Raw genomic sequence first — 16,472 nt, 5'->3', positions numbered from 1 at the left:
TAGGAGGTCCCTTTCACATGGGCACTGATGCAAAAACAGGGGGTTGGAGCAAATTTTTAGCCACTGGTCAAAACTAGGCAATGGCTGCAGGACAGCCCCAAACACACTGACATGTTGTGTTTCACAGGGGATATCATGTGCCACCATGCCCTGGGGAAGTAAATAGAGCCTTGCCTTAACCACGATCCAATTGTGTCCAACAGACACAGTTGGGGTGCAGAGAAGAGGGATTTTAGTGTAAAAATCCTTTACAAACATTCATGCGGGAGGCGGCATATTTCCTCCCAATCTCTTGCTAATCACAGGCTAGCCACTGCCGACAGCGCAATCTACCACGGATCACGAGTCAGCACTTCCCCTGAGACACTTACCTGGCGGCAGCTCAGCTCCCGGCGGCGGCTTCTCCCCTCCTCGAGACTCCTCTTCTGCGACGGCGGGAAGGTGACCGGGTGGTGACGGTGAGTGACTGATGCACGCACCGGCACCGCCCCCAATGAGGTCAGCAGGGATGTCCTGAATCATGATTGGTCCAGGCTGGAGTCTGGACCAATCATGATCCAGGACATCACAAAAGGGGGGTGGTGTAGCGCAGAGCTCTGTGCCACAGTTACGCCCCAGAAGGCCACCAATCGGCGCCTCTGCTGGGTGGAAACCCCCCCCCCATAGCCACAATGAGTCTGGCGCCCCTAGTGGGCAAAAAATAGATTTTTTTTATTTATTTTTTTAAATCTTTTTGTTTTTTTTTTTAAATCTTTTTTTTTCTTTTTCTTTTCGGGGGGGGGGGGGGGGCACCCCTGCGCCCCCTATCGGCCGGCCACCACTGTTATGGGCTAACTATACTTATTTATATTTGTTTATTCACATCATTTATGTGTTTGTGATTTTCAGCGGTCACAAGTAGTGCACTTATATATTTTGTTTTTCACTGGTCATTTGATGTTTGTTTATTACTTCAGGTCTATGCACATATTCATATGTTTATGATTTCAGTGGTCACCAGCTGTGCATATATTTACTATATATTTTTTGTTGCTCAATTGGCACACATTTATCGTAATTTAATATTATTTGGGCGAATTTCTATATTCACTCTAATATTATTGTGATTGGTGTATTGCACAATACCCATTATTAGTTCTCATTAGCGCAGCTTATTGTTATTTACATTGGTCATTGGAAGTGCCACATGGCAAAGAACTCTCTGATGATCTGAAAAAAAGAATGGTTGCTCTACATAAAAATGGCCTAGGCTATAAGAAGATTGCCAAGTGGTTTAACAGGACAGGTTCCACTCAGACGAGGCCTCACCATGGTGAAGACAAGCAGACTAAGAACATGGATTACTGGAACCATGTTCTGTGGTCTGATGAGACCAAGATAAACTTATTTGGTTCATATGATGTCAAGCGTATATAGCAGCAACCAGGTGAGGAGTATAAAGACAAGTGTGTCTTGCCTACAGTCAAGCATGGTGGTGGGAGTGTCATGGTTTGGGGCTGCATGAGTGCTACCGACACTGGGGAGCTACAGATCATTGAGGGAACCATGGATGCGAACATGTACTGTGACATACTGAAGCAGAGCCTGATCCCCTCCCTTCAGAGACTGTGCCGCAGGGCAGTATTCAAACATGATAATGACCCCAAACACACCTCCAAGATGACCACTGCCTTGCTAAAGAAGCTGAGGGTAAAGGTGATGGACTGGTCAAGTATGTCTCCAGACCTAAACCCTATTGAGCATGTGTGGGGCATTCTCAAATGGAAGGTGGAGGAGCGCAAGGTATTTAACATCCGCCAGCTCTGTGATGTCCTCATGGAGGAGTGGAAAAGGACTCCAGTTTCAACCTGTGAAGCTCTGGTAAACTCCTTGCCAAAGAGGGTAAGGCAGTGCTGGAAAATAATGGTGGCCACACAAAATATTGACACGTTGGGCCCAATTTAGACATTTTTACTTAGGGGTGTACTCGTTTTTGTTGCCAGCGGTTTAGTGTGTTGAGTTATCTTGAGGGGACAGCAAATTTACACTGTTATACAAGCTGTACACTCACTACTTTTTATTGTAGCAAAGTGTCATTTCTTCAGTGTTGTCCCATGAAAAGATATAATAAAATATTTACAAAAATGTGAGGGGTGTGCTCACTTTTGTGAGATACTGAACAGTGCTGCTGGACGTGATTGTGGTGCTTACAGCCCTTTCGTTGTAATAACTGTCTGTCACAGTGACAGATGAACTTTTAGTTGATTCATTCACAGGTCAGTGTGAATAAATGACACAGTTGTGCAGTTACGTGTGTTCCACCCCATATATGCGTGAAACATGGTTCAAAAGGTGGAGTTAGCCTTTAATGTAAATTTCACATTTTGCACTTTCTATAGTGGTGATAGGTGCACATTTTGTGACTATGAGGAAGGAAGTACCAAACTGGTTTGTGATCTAAACAAATATACAGACACAAAATATCTAGCTGAGAGAGCTAGAGCATTTTTTTCAAGAAATCTGGGTAAAAAATCTAAGATCCATTGAATGGGTTCTACATCTTGGGCGTATGAGTTTCGCTGGTTATGCCTCAAGCCATATTAGAGTGTATAAAACAAGCTTTTGCTACAAGCAATATCTATATGTTTAATACAGCCGTGCATGCTTCTGTTTCCTGCCCGAAGGTCTTTTGTTAATTGTACCTGCATCTGGTAACCAGGGATGAGCTCAGTCATGTTCGGATCCTAGTTCCAACCCACCTGAGCAATCCTGCCAGGAAGCCGTCACTGTACACTGCCAATCATGAGCAGCGTGTGTATGTGCAACTGTGGTCTGGTAAATGTCTAACTGCCTATAATTGGGGGTGTGCAGTGATGACTTCTTGGCGGGATTACTCAGGTGGTGCTGGAACTAAATTCACATTGACCTGTGAATGAATCAACTACAAGTCCATCTGTCACTGTGACAGACAGTCAATGGAAGGAAAAGGCTGTAAGCATCGCAATTACGTCCATTGACACTTCCCTCAGCTTAGTAACTGAAAGCCAAATACCTGGGTATGGACAAGGAGCCGGAGGAAGAATCCACTGATAGCAGTTGCAATGCTTTGCAGGCTCACTTGCAAAAAAAAAAAAATATATATATATATATATATATATACATAAATGCTGCAAATTTGGGTGTATTCATTTTTTTTTTGAAAAAAGGTGAAATTATCCTTTAATTATATTGGAAAATATGAGTGAAAGAAAGGAAAAAACTTTTCTAGCCAGCCCACAGTGGGATTTGAATCAAGCATCACAAAAGACTTGTATTATCAGGAATCCCCAGCTGCCCAGTGCCACTCCATTGAAGATAAATCGTCCCTATTTCAGAAACTCAACATGTCTGGCTTTGTCAGATACATGATCTCCTGCTGTGCTTAGCGGTTCCTCCTGAAGATCCCTACTTCACTTCAGGATAAAGCTGTGACATAGGAAATAGTGGGAGAAACCAATGAGTATGGTGGGATGTTTAACTTTTCTGGAAAGGTGTTCTGAAGGGTGTGGGCAGCAGGATTGGTTAGTCATTCATTTTAAATGGAACCTCAAACAAACATTTGCTGGTGCATCCCAATGCATATGCATTTCAGTGCACAGGTGTAAATCATCCTTGCAGGTCTGACTAAATAGGCTTCCTTAATACAGTGGGCCTTAAAGTCCTTTTCCAGGATAACCCCCCCCCCCCCCCCCCCACACACACACACACACACACACACACACACACACACACTCCCTCTAACTAATCACAACATAAAAAACACACACAACTCTATCTACAGTAAAAGGCTTATTTAAATTACCTATCCATTGACCTAGACGCTTCCTATTGAATGGGCTGCAGTTGGGTCCCCTCAGGATCCAGAAGAGGACAATGTCATTAGAGGCGGTGGTTGGGGACCAGTGATCTCAAGGGGAGCAATGTGGCGCTGGATCGGCAGTACCCCCACCTGAAAAAAATGTGAAACCTGAAAGGAGGACTTGGGTGAGTAGATATAACTTCACAAGGGGGGGGGGGGGCTAGGCAAAATATAGTTTTTGCCCAGAGTGGGGATTTAACATCTCAATGGGCCCTAAAGGCTAACTCTAAGCCAAATGTATTTTGTTTGAATAGAGAAGAATTTACCATCAGGTTTTTATCTGTCTGTGATACCATAGGGGAGATTTGTCTTCTCATCCGGTCCTTGTGATACCCATGCAAGAAATGGGGGGGGGGGGGGTTGTTTTGGTTGTGACTGGTACAGGAAAACACAGAAGCTTCATATATTGCTTTTTAACCCTGTTAGCATGTTTTTAATCATGTCCACACTGGACATTCTAGTTAGTATCAAACAAGAAAAATAAAAGCAAAAAAGTAAACCCACAAACGTATTCAGGAACCACATATGCCACAATTTTAGGTTACCTCTGCATCACCTATTTACAATATGAAGTAACTTCACCATTTTGCAAGTGCATTCAATCTGACAGTGTCCTTTTTAACCTGTTTGAGGTCAACCTAGGCTGGTCTGTGAATTACAATCATTGGACTGGAAAATACCTAATATTCAGAAATCTAAAATACACACGTAGCACCTATGGCTGTCTGAATACCCGAAGAGTGACTGCATATAATGGCTGATGGTTTCCACCCAGCTCCTTAGGTTTTTCAGTTGCATTTTGGTTATGTCAGCAGCAATGTTTGGTCAGCTTTACAGAGCTGATATATCAAAAGCTGTCACTTGACCTCAGGACAAATAAGAGTAAATATAGTGAAAAAACTTCACCATTTTGCAAGTGCATTCAATCTGACAGTGTCCTTTTTAACCTGTTTGAGGTCAACCTAGGCTGGTCTGTGAATTACAATCATTGGACTGGAAAATACCTAATATTCAGAAATCTAAAATACACACGTAGCACCTATGGCTGTCTGAATACCCGAAGAGTGACTGCATATAATGGCTGATGGTTTCCACCCAGCTCCTTAGGTTTTTCAGTTGCATTTTGGTTATGTCAGCAGCAATGTTTGGTCAGCTTTACAGAGCTGATATATCAAAAGCTGTCACTTGACCTCAGGACAAATAAGAGTAAATATAGTGAAAAAACATGCGATTTATATTATAAATAAAAAAGAGAAATTTTGACTTGTCTGTAAATTTCATATCTTGGAGTACAGTACAGGACACAGGAAATGACTGAACGCTGGCAAAGCTTTTGATGACACAACCTCTCGATGTCTCCCCTATATCCTTACCCCACTCTGTGAAGTATTAGTTTTGTATAAAGCAATGCAGTGTAACCAATGAACAGAAGAGAGTGTGGCCTGGGTCTTGTACTGTATCTCAAGATATGGAAATTACAGGCAAGTCAAAATTCATCTTATATTAATGGTACAGTACATGACACAGGCAAAGGTTGGTGCCAAAAATGCCTAGGAAACTCCTAATGATCTGGTGTAATGAGCATACAGAAATGCAGGAGCACAGTACAGTGTACTTGAGACTGTAGGCTGTAGTTAACAGATTTTTTTTATCTATCTCACAATGGTGGACTTGGAAGCAGGGTGTCCCCTGGGTGTTCCTTAGAACAGGACACAATTCAATCTGTCTGACTGATGTTGCAGCTTTGAGATAGACTCTAATGGCTGAGTGCATTCAGGCTATGAAGAGAGATTTACTTTGGAGAGAGGCATTGGGATGACAGGAGAATGCCTGGATTGCTATGAAAGACTGATGCTACCTTTGGGAGAAAGAAGTGTGATATAGAAGGAATGGTTTATTACAGGATGGGGCCTCCAACTCAAAGACATGCCTGACCGATAGCAACTAAAAAAGCTCCTGCAGGAAAGGGGAACATCCCTGATCAAAGGTGACTTCTGCAGGGCAAAAATAAGTTTAGATCCCAAGAAGCACAGCACAAGGTGCTGCAAGGAGGCTAATGCACGACACTTCTCTCTGAGCTCCGTATATAGCTGAAAACAGAGAGTATTTGATCACTTATAAAAAGGGGGGGATATATATATATTTATATATATATATATATATATATATATATATATATATATATATATATATATATATATATATATATACACACACACACACACACGCGTTTTGCCTTTCATTTCTATTTTAAACTTAATGGGTTGTTTTATAAGGTAAGATAAGAATCCCTTGTTTGGCTGGTCAGGAGCATGGGTAGGTCAAAAGAAAGAATATGATTGTTCCAGGTCAATAGGATATTGTGTTGGAGAGCTCCTAAAATAAATTGAGCAAATAGTACAGCCTCAAAGGCTGCTGCCATGAGGCCTGGACTTCTAATGGAGAATATCAGTGGGATATAGCTTTGATCTGAAATGTCGTGTGTGGGCTCTGAGAGAAACATTTTTTTTTTCTGTAAGGATAACCCAAGTTTTACTGGTGGGGAGAAGTTTGGAGAGCAGATTTTTGGAAGCTGATCACCCAACCGAAAGCCCAGAGCATCTGAATTGTCCAGTGAACGTTTGCAGACAGCTGAATTGGAAGAAGGTTGCCTAGATAGCCTGTGATCTAGATGCCTTGTGTTCTGAGCAGGGCCCGAAGAGGTACTTATCTTTGGAGTGACAATGCCCCTTCATTGGAAATAGGTTTTTGGGGAAGACTTGCAAGGGCTTTGGGGCCAAAATCAAGTGCTAAAAGGAAGGGTTTTGAAGCTGAAGCCTGGGGAAAGATGTAAGGTACTCTGCTTTTAGAGGCACTAGAGACTCCTGAGGAGAGGGGTTTGAGGATCCTCCGCTGAGGGAGTAAAAGCTTCTCTCCTGTGACATCTTTGATGAATTGGTCAAGTGTCTCTCTAATTAGACGTCTTCCTTGGAAAATAATACATGTGAGATGCTTATTACAGGCAGCTTCAGCTGCTCAGGCTTTTAGCCACATGATTCTGAGAATGTGAATGGAGATTAGGGTCATTATGGAAATTGGTCTCATGACATGTTCTAGGGCATCCGCACAAAAAAAGCAATCAGAAGGTAACTGTTATAATTACTAATCGAGGGCACTGGTGCGCTGCTATGGTGAGCTAGCTAGTGATTTAATCAAAAAATATATGTATGAACTGCTGCTACCACCAAATCAAGCACTCAAACTCTTGAAAAACAATATACAAACTAAAATGGTGAAATGGTGCGCTGCTATGATAAATAATCAATGTGATACCTTAAATGAGGTTAATACAATAATGTAACGTATGAAGGTGAAAAGGAAGTCTAGCCGTTAAATAACTTGCAACAAATGTCCCATCAAAAAACAAAAAAAAAAACAATATGAAGTGCACAAAATAGAATAGTGAAAAAACTATTAATAAAGATAGAAATGGGATGAAAATGCAATTGGAAGGATATAAAAAAAAATCTTCTCTCAATAAAAAATTTGATAGAAAGTCAGGGAATCAACTGTTCATATGTGCTCCACAATACACTTGAAATCTTCAGTGATCAGTAGCAATTCCTATGTGAGATCCAACCACCTACTATCCACCTCTGAGTGCAATGCGCACTCACCTGAAACAAACAAGATAACGCACAGTATGGACAAAACACACCTCAAAGTAATCCTCTATCTTCCCTTCGAATCCTCCTCTATCCAAGGTAGTTAGGCTCCACAGACACATGCAAACAAACAAGATAGTTTCATCGTACAGTACGTTTTTAAACAGGTTTATTGATTAAAAGCAACTTAATCCACTCACACTTAGAAGGCTTGTAATTCGCCTAAACAATCCCCAAAAAAACTTTTTTTTTTTTTTTTAAATGATTTTCATTGGATTTTCGCAAAGAAAAACAACAATAGAACAAATACATACTAGTTCAGTAAAAGATACAGGAGAAAAAAAGTAAAAAAAAGAAATGTACATATGCTCAGCTCAGAAAAAAAGTAGTAGGTGTAGTCACCTTGGATCATGAGAAAAAAAAGAATACACAAGGTTGTATATTTAACAAGTTTAACCACTTCAATACAGGGCACTTTCACCCCGTTCCTGCCCAGGCCTATTTTCAGCTTTTAGCGCTGTTGCAATTTGAAGGACAATTGCGCAGTCATGCAACACTGTACCTAAACCAAATTTATGTAATTTTTTCCCTACAAATATAGCTTTCTTTTGGTGGTATTTGATCACCGCAAGGTTTTTTCTTTTTTGCTAAACAAATAAAAAAAGACCGAAAAGTTTGAAAAAAAAATTGTTTTTGTTTATGTTATACAATTTTGTAAATAGATTTTTTTCCTGCACTGATGAGGCCGCACTGACAGGCACTTATGAGGAGGCACTGATGGCGTGGCACTAATATGCGCCACTGATGGGCAGCACTGATAGGCAGCACGGATGGGCCCTGATTTGTGGCACTGATAGGTAGCACTGATATGCAGCATTGGTGGGCACTGATAGGCAGAACTGCTGGGCACTGATAGGCGGCATTGATGGGCACTGATAGGCAGCACTGATGGGCATTGATAGGTGGCACTGATGGGCACTGATAGGTGGCACTGATGGGCACTGATAGGCGGAATTGATGGGCACTGATGGGGAGGGCACTGGCAGATAGCACTGATGGGGAGAACACTGGTGGGCTCCCTGAGCCCTGATTGCCATCCCTGGTGGCCATGGTGGGAATCCCTGGGGTTAATTGTTGGGCATCCCTGGTGGTTCTAGTGGCACCCCCCAAAGGTCTGCACTGGTAATCAATGCTCTGATTACCAGTGCGGTCCCCCCCCCCCCCCCCTGTCAGGAGAGCCACATACCGGCTCTCCTCTATTTGTGCCTGTGAGGCACGAACTGAGGAAGGCCGATCAACAGCTCTTCCTGTGTACTATGTGACCAGCTGTGATTGGACACAGCTGGTCACATGGTAAAGAGCCTAAATCAGTAGGCTCTTTACCGAGATCGGAGATGTGTTGTGTCAGAGTGACACGCCGCATCACCGATCGCCGCTGAGCGCATTATCCTGCCGCTGTCATAGAACGTCTGGTCAGGATAATGTAACCACCTTCCCGCCGTCATTTGCCTATAGGGCGGGCGGGAAGTGGTTAAACAAGAACGACGCACTGAGCATCAAGGCACTAATACAACATAAGATGTGCCGCTTCTTCCGGGGCACCCAATCGGGAGCAGATTTTGCCCCAGAGGAGCGGCAACATTCACAATTAGCCTGGTCTCATCCACCACGTCTGTTGAAATCAATATGTGCATGTGAAGGAGAGAAAAACAACATTGCATCATTTATGGGATACAAAAGCTTCCCATACAAGCCATCTAGACTGAAAAGGATTATAACAATGTGGGGTGACACTTAAAAGTTTCTCATATTCATAGGATTCCTGCACTAATTATTATTATTATTATTATTATACAGGATTTAATTGGATAAACTCACCGCGGGTCGGACTTTCAATACTTTTCCATTTGCGGGCTATAGTTAGTTTGGCTGCGTAGAAAATACGTGTAAGGTTCTGGCACTCTCAGTGCCTCCTATCACATCATTTCCGGGTGCTTTCCATCTACCTAGATAGATGAAGCACATATAGGTGTGTTTCCCTTTAAGAGTGCTGACATCATCATGAGGCGCCGGACTGAACAGCTATTTAAATCACCAGCTTTCACTCACATGTGGTCGTTCAACCTGCTTTGTGCCTTGATGCTAACCTGTCTTGAAGCTCTCATGCTTGCAAGCATACCTCGCTGTCGGAACCACGATGCGCTGATCCCTGTATCCCACTACCGGATCATCCGCTCTTACCGAACCTCTCCTCTGCTACTTGCTACTAGTGATAAGTACCCCACAGGGGAATCCTCAATAACCTTCATACTAAAGCTTACACTGTCTAGCTCTACCAACCTGATCCGATTCTCGCATCGGCAACCAGTCTTATCCGTTTCTCATATCGGCAACCAGTTTTTTTTTTTTTTTTTCGATTTTCATATCGGCAACCAGTCTCATCCGATTCTCGCATCGGCAACCAGTCTTATCCGATTCTCGTATCGGCAACCAGTATTATCCGATTCTCGTATCGGGCAAATAGTCTTATCCGATTCTCGTATCGGCAACCAGTCTTATCCGATTCTCGTATCGGCAACCAGTATTATCCGATTCTCGTATCGGCAACAAGTCTTATCCGATTCTCGTATCGGCAACCAGTCTTATCCGATTCTCGTATCGGCAACCAGTCTTATCCGATTATCGTATCGGCAACCAGTCTTATCCGATTCTCGTATCGGCAACCAGTCTTATCCGATTCTCGTATCGGCAACCAGTATTACCTGATTCTCGTATCGGCAACCAGTCTTTTCCGATTCTCACATCGGCAACCAGCTTTTTCCGATTCTTATATTGACAACCAGCCTTAGAGGCCTTCCAGAGCCGGCCTTACGGGGGGGGGGGGGTACTGTAAGGTTCTGGCACTCTCAGTGCCTCCTATCACATCATTTACGGGTGCTTTCCATCTACCTAGATAGATGAAGCACATATAGGTGTGTTTCCCTTTAAGAGTGCTGACATCATCATGAGGCGCCGGACTGAACAGCTATTTAAATCACCAGCTTTCACTCACATGTGGTCGTTCAACCTGCTTTGTGCCTTGATGCTAACCTGTCTTGAGGCTCTCATGCTTGCAAGCATACCTCGCTGTCGGAACCACGCTGCGCTGATCCCTGTATCCCGCTACCGGATCATCCGCTCTTACCGAACCTCTCCTCTGCTACTTGCTACTAGTGATAAGTACCCCACAGGGGAATCCTCAATAACCTTCATACTAAAGCTTACACTGTCTAGCTCTGCATACTAAGGACTGTTCCTACATCTGCACTATCTAGATTGCTAGCTCTTGAGCCTACTATCATCTGCTCTTGCACTGGGTTAGTCTCTCCTGTATGTCATCTGCTATCCTATCATCTACTACCATACATGATTGCTAACCTATCTGCATCCCACCTGTTACTATCTCATTCTCAAGAACATTCCTCTCAAGTGTCTGTCACCTATCGTCTCTACTCAACCTGTCTCTTCAGCCTATCACCTCTATACTACTATATACATAGATCACTCCAGGAACATCTTATTGAATGTGTGTATTGTATGCTGAATTGAGATCATCCACACATGATGAGTCTTGGGAGTTGGGATTGGTGTCTCAGTGTTTCTCTACATGACTACTGAAGTGGAATATTTCTGCAGCTGTAAATCCACATCATACATAAAACGCAGGAGCGTTACAATATGCTGCACCACTACTCTACAGTTTGGAGGGTAACAATCAATATCAATACCTAGAAGGGCTGTTCCATCCTAATCTCATTTAAAATTCCTGTAACTTCCAAGATCAGGCGCTTGATCGAGGTCCAAAAACTCCGTAGGGATATACAAGACCACAACACATGGCAGAGCGTCCCCACCTGGCCGCACTGTCTCCAACACAGGTTGGTGCCATTGTTATGAAATTTGGCAATCGAGTATGGAGTTTTATACCATCAAAGGTGCAGTTTTTAAGCCCCTTTCCTGAAATTAGAACAACTGGTGAGGGCATGGTTTAGTCTGAATGCCTTAACCCATTGCGCATCAGTGAAGGATCGGTGAAGTTCCCTCTCCCACTTCAGGTGCGGAGTCTTCTTTTCAAAATTTTTTCTTCTTTGCATAGAACTATAAAAAAACTGTGATACCTCTATAGTGTGACTTGCCTTGAAAGCAGAATTGAAATACCTTCTCTGGGAGGTCTATATGGGTTGTGATATTGTGAGTCAGGAGTCTCGAAATTCTTTTATAAGTTTAATATTCAGCTTTCAAGCTGGGGATTCCGTTAATTCCGTAATTCCGTTGAGAATAGTGAACGCTGGCGCACCGCCAAAAGCAGCATTTGATGGATGGGCTGAGAAGCGAGAACAACATTATAAATCTCATCAGGATTGGAAGTAACACTTTTACGGGAATAAACCGGGAAAGTGGTTAGCCTCTCTATGCAGAGGACCCTTTACACCGACGCAGGTTTCTGCCCTTAGAGATACCAACGGTCAACGGGTTGAGGACCCACACAATATTAATAGGGTTTTTGCACAATTTTACCAAACCCTGTACAGTCACGAACCCATAAACGAAGAGGCGGCCTCAGATTGGCTCTCCAAAGTACATCTCCCGACGATTACTCAGGAACAGCTGTTACAGCTGAATGCCCCTCTATCCCTGGAGGAAATACTCACGGCAATCAAATCCCTTACTCCTGGCAAATCGCCTGGACCCGACGGGTACACGCCGGAATTTTATAAAATAGCAGCGGACACGGTGGCTCCGACGTTACAGTCAGTATTCAACTACATACTAGATGGCAACCCCTATCTCCCTACGGGACACCAAGCACATATAAAATTGATATATAAAAAAGGGAAGGATCCCCTGGACCCAGGCTTCTACAGGCCGATTTTCTTGTTGAATGTGGATTCCAAATTAATGGCGGACAGATTGGCATCCAATATGCCCTCCATTATCCATCCCACGCAATCGGGGTTTACAAAAGGCAGATCGGCTACATCAAACATTAGGAAGGTATTACTTGCTCTTGAGGCATCCAAAGTCGACCCGAACACAGAGGCAGCAATTATCACCCTTGATGCCGAAAAGGCAGTCGACAACGTGAGTATCCAATGGCTGGATCGAGTTCTCACCAGGGTGGGCTTCTCGGGCAAATTTCTGCACTTGATCAGAATGATGTACGCATTCCCAGCGGCGCAGGTGATGATAGCGGGTCATGTCTCTCCCTCATTCCGCCTATAAAAGGGAACAAGACAAGAGTGCCCACTCTCCCCTCTATTGTTTAACCTCGCTCTGGAGCCCCTCTCCAGGTTCTCCAGGCATCAGGATGGACTCCGAAGAACTACGTACCGCCATGTTTGCGGATGATGTTCTTATCTTTACGTCAAACCCAAGCCAAGATCTCCCTCTGATCCAAGCCATATTCGCAGACTATCGTCTGTGTTCGGGTCTTCGTATAAACTTCCACAAGAGTGAAATATTACCCCTACACACTACCCGTACTCCACTGTGGGCTGCATCCTCGAGCATGCACATAGCTACAACGCACATCACCTATCTAGGAGTCAAAGTAGGACGCTTCCCCTCCTCCATATACCACCTTAACTATACACCGGTCCTCGTCAAAATGATAGCTGAACTAAGGTCATGGGCCAAATTACCGCTCTCCTTTTATGGCAGGTGCCACTTATATAAAATGACCACTTTCCCGAAATTGTTGTATCCATTGCAGACAATCCCTCTACTATTAAAACACTCAGACGTAACTAGGCTACACAAAGCGCTCTCCTGCTTCATTTGGCAGGGGTAAAGACCTCACATCTCACTCAAAAAGCTGCATATGACCAAAAGGGATGTGGGGGTTGATCTCCTAAACACGAGACTATATAATCTTGCCTGTCTTATGAGGGGATGCCTAGACTGGATCAGAAAGGAATCCCAGTACACTAACCACTCGTTGGAATCACAAATGGTCGCTCCCAATGATCTGACTGTCTTGCTACACTGCGGGACTGGGGATCTCCCCACCTCTCTCCGCAACAATATCCTGATTAGAGATACTGTGGCAGCATGGAGAGAGGTACGGAAGAAGTTGGGGTCTCCCCAGCGTCTATTGAGATATCTTCGTATCCACCACCACCCCAGATTCCCCCAGGCACAGCAACACTCGGTTTATGAGCTGTGGTCTTTACGGGAGATAAAATTGGTGTCACAGCTTTTTGATATGAGTACTGGGCGACCTTTGAGCTATCAGTCCTTTGGCGAGACCTACTTTAGGCAATGTATAAGCTTTGTTGATTATTTATGCCGTACCCCCTCTCAACGCTTCCACCTGAACCTGGTAGACTCATGGCTTCAGCAGGGTAAACACAGGATATCACAGCTGTATAAACATCTCCATCAGGAACTCTTCAAGGGGATGGCGCACTCCATAGCCAAATCCTGGAACAAACTGCTTAACTCTCCTACTGCTCAACCTAGGATGCTGAAGGGCTATCTAACCACTTGTCAACATATCTCTTGTGAAATCTGGAGGGAACAACAGTTTAAGATACTTCATGGAGCATACTTTCCACACATCCGCTGGTCCAAGGATATAGCCCACCACTACTGCACCCTTTGCAAGGAACACTATCCTTTTCTTATGCACAAGCTATGGCTTTGCCCCCAGATATCTGCATTTTGGGACAGAACGATATGCTATATGGAGAGAATGACTGGGGTATTACTTCCTAAGGACATCTATCCCCTGGTGTTCACTTGCCTGGACGGGGAAAGTCTTGTATTACCAAAGGAATCCAGGAGGCTACTGTTTCTGTACAAGCAATGGATAATAACCTGCCTGATGACGGCACACAGGCTGCTATTGCACCACTGGATGTCTGACACTATTGCGGGACTATCCTCAGATCTCAATGCCTTAAGAAATTCCGAACTAGTGGGCCTCTCACTTGACCCACGCCTGCCCCGGTCAACCTTTACACGCAAATGGAACTTGCCTGCCCCCCCCCACACCCTTCCCCCCTAACGGGAACACTACTTCCTTCTTCGAAGTGATCTAGGATCTCAATACTGACTTGGTGGACAGTTGCACACCCACGAAACTATGCCAGATCACTCAATCTGCTATCCCTTCTGCATACTGGTGTGCTAAATGGTTACGGTGCCTTAACATGTATAAGCTTTGGTGTTTTTGAAATATTGTCAGCTCTCTCATGGTTCAGCATACGTACTACCCGCCTCTAACCTATCGTATGGTGCTTGACTCCCTACCTCTCATTCCCCCATTACCCCCCTCCCTCTTACCCCTTCTCTAGCCCTTCACTGACATGGATATGTTGTCTTACTCCCTTCTGGTGCTTGTACCCTTACCTCTCTCCTCAAACATCACCCCCCCCCCTCCCTCTTTTACCTCCTACCTGAAAAAGAAAAAGTTAGACATGACCCAGGCTCTCCAAGCCAGACATTATAGTCTATGAAATTCCTCGAAAATGTGATATACTTCTGAGGAGCACTTTGATTCTTTGGTTAAAGTTTTGTGTTATGTATTATGATATTATTGCTCAATGTTCACTTCCTTGTACTGAGTTAAATTTCAATAAAATGTTGTTAAAAAAAAAGGTATCCATTAATTCGCCCTTTTTTTGTTCTACATGTGCCACCCTATCATCCAACGCCTGTACAGCAGAGTTGCATTGGGATATCAACTGTAGCATGTCTGTGTGACTTGCACTGTGCAATGAGATTAACATCTCCTTCAGGACAGAGTCCATCACATGTTGGTTGTTTGTTGGGAATGCGGAGATAGTGTCCTGGAACTCCAATGTATCATCCACAGAGCAGCTTTTTGAATGCAGGGCCTGTGTGTGAGATAACTTCATTTTAGTCTTAGCAGGGCTATTGGCACTTGAGTTAGGGGGAGAGTTATCAGAGTACGTTTCTAGGGCATTGGAAGTGGACTTGCTGGTGCTTCTCCCATTTTTAGAAGGGTGAGGCTGCCCTGCAGACTAAGGAGGTAGTGTGGCAGTAGCGGTGCAGGAGCCGGCGCCATCTTGGCTGCGCGGCCTGCCAGTCTTAGTTATGTCTTTCCTTTTCCCCGGCATGATGATTGAGTGTCCCGGCGTCTCCCTGTGATGAATGCGGGTGTTTTTTGTGACCCTCAGCAGTTTGTGCAGCTCCCGTAGTTCTGCTGCGTTGGGAGCTGTACTAGAAAGCAGCCATCTCCCTCGCCGGCCGGCTCCGCCCCCCCCCCACCCCAAAAAAACTTTTAATAACATTTTTATGATTTTATTTATGTTGTCTTATGTTTACAATTTTCTCATACAAATATTTGTGTTTGTATTTTACTATTGAGATCAATGAGATTTACAAACCAGAAATACTGTATATAAATGTTTAGCGGTTATTTAAAATGCCCTTTATATTACCAATGTATGTTTTACCCATTCACATTTTTTCTGATTTTCTCTCTCTGTGAACTCAGAGTGAAGTTACTATGACAACGCAAGTAAATAAGCTAGAGGATATATATTTCCGGCTTCTGTCGTGGTCCTACTCTGAAGAAGTCACGTGAGCAGTGACGTAACACGTAGGAGGAGCCTGTATCGTCAGATCTGGTGTCACTGTGACCCGTGTTAGGAAGTTGGTGAGCTGAAGCTGCTCCTTGTCTTTCAAGTACTTTTTGGGATTGTTTAGGTGAATACCTTCTAAATGTGAGTGCATTGGATTAAGTTACTTTAATCAATAAGCCTGTTCTGCACAATGAAACTATCTTGTTTGAATGTGTCCGTGGAGCCTAGCTACCTTGGATAGAGGAGGATTCAAAGGGAAGATAGAGGATCACTTTGAGGTGTGTTTTGTCCATACTGTGCATTATCTGTTTGTTTCAGGTGAGCGTGCTTTGCACTCAGAGGTAGAAAGTAGGTGGTTGG

At 43.9% G+C, this 16,472-nt stretch overlaps 1 protein-coding gene across 1 annotated transcript in view; it reads right to left on the bottom strand.

The window, feature by feature from the left end:
- Nucleotides 1-16,472, bottom strand: part of B3GLCT (beta 3-glucosyltransferase) — a 1,154,157-nt gene that overhangs the window by 402,408 nt on the left and 735,277 nt on the right. The gene's annotated exons all lie outside the window — the stretch shown is intronic.

This window comes from Pelophylax lessonae (genome assembly GCF_965119305.1).
Source record: "Pelophylax lessonae genome assembly, chromosome: 2".
Lineage (NCBI taxonomy): Eukaryota > Metazoa > Chordata > Amphibia > Anura > Ranidae > Pelophylax > Pelophylax lessonae.
Note: the sequence above shows the minus strand (reverse complement) of the source record. Positions and strands in the feature narration are given on the sequence as shown.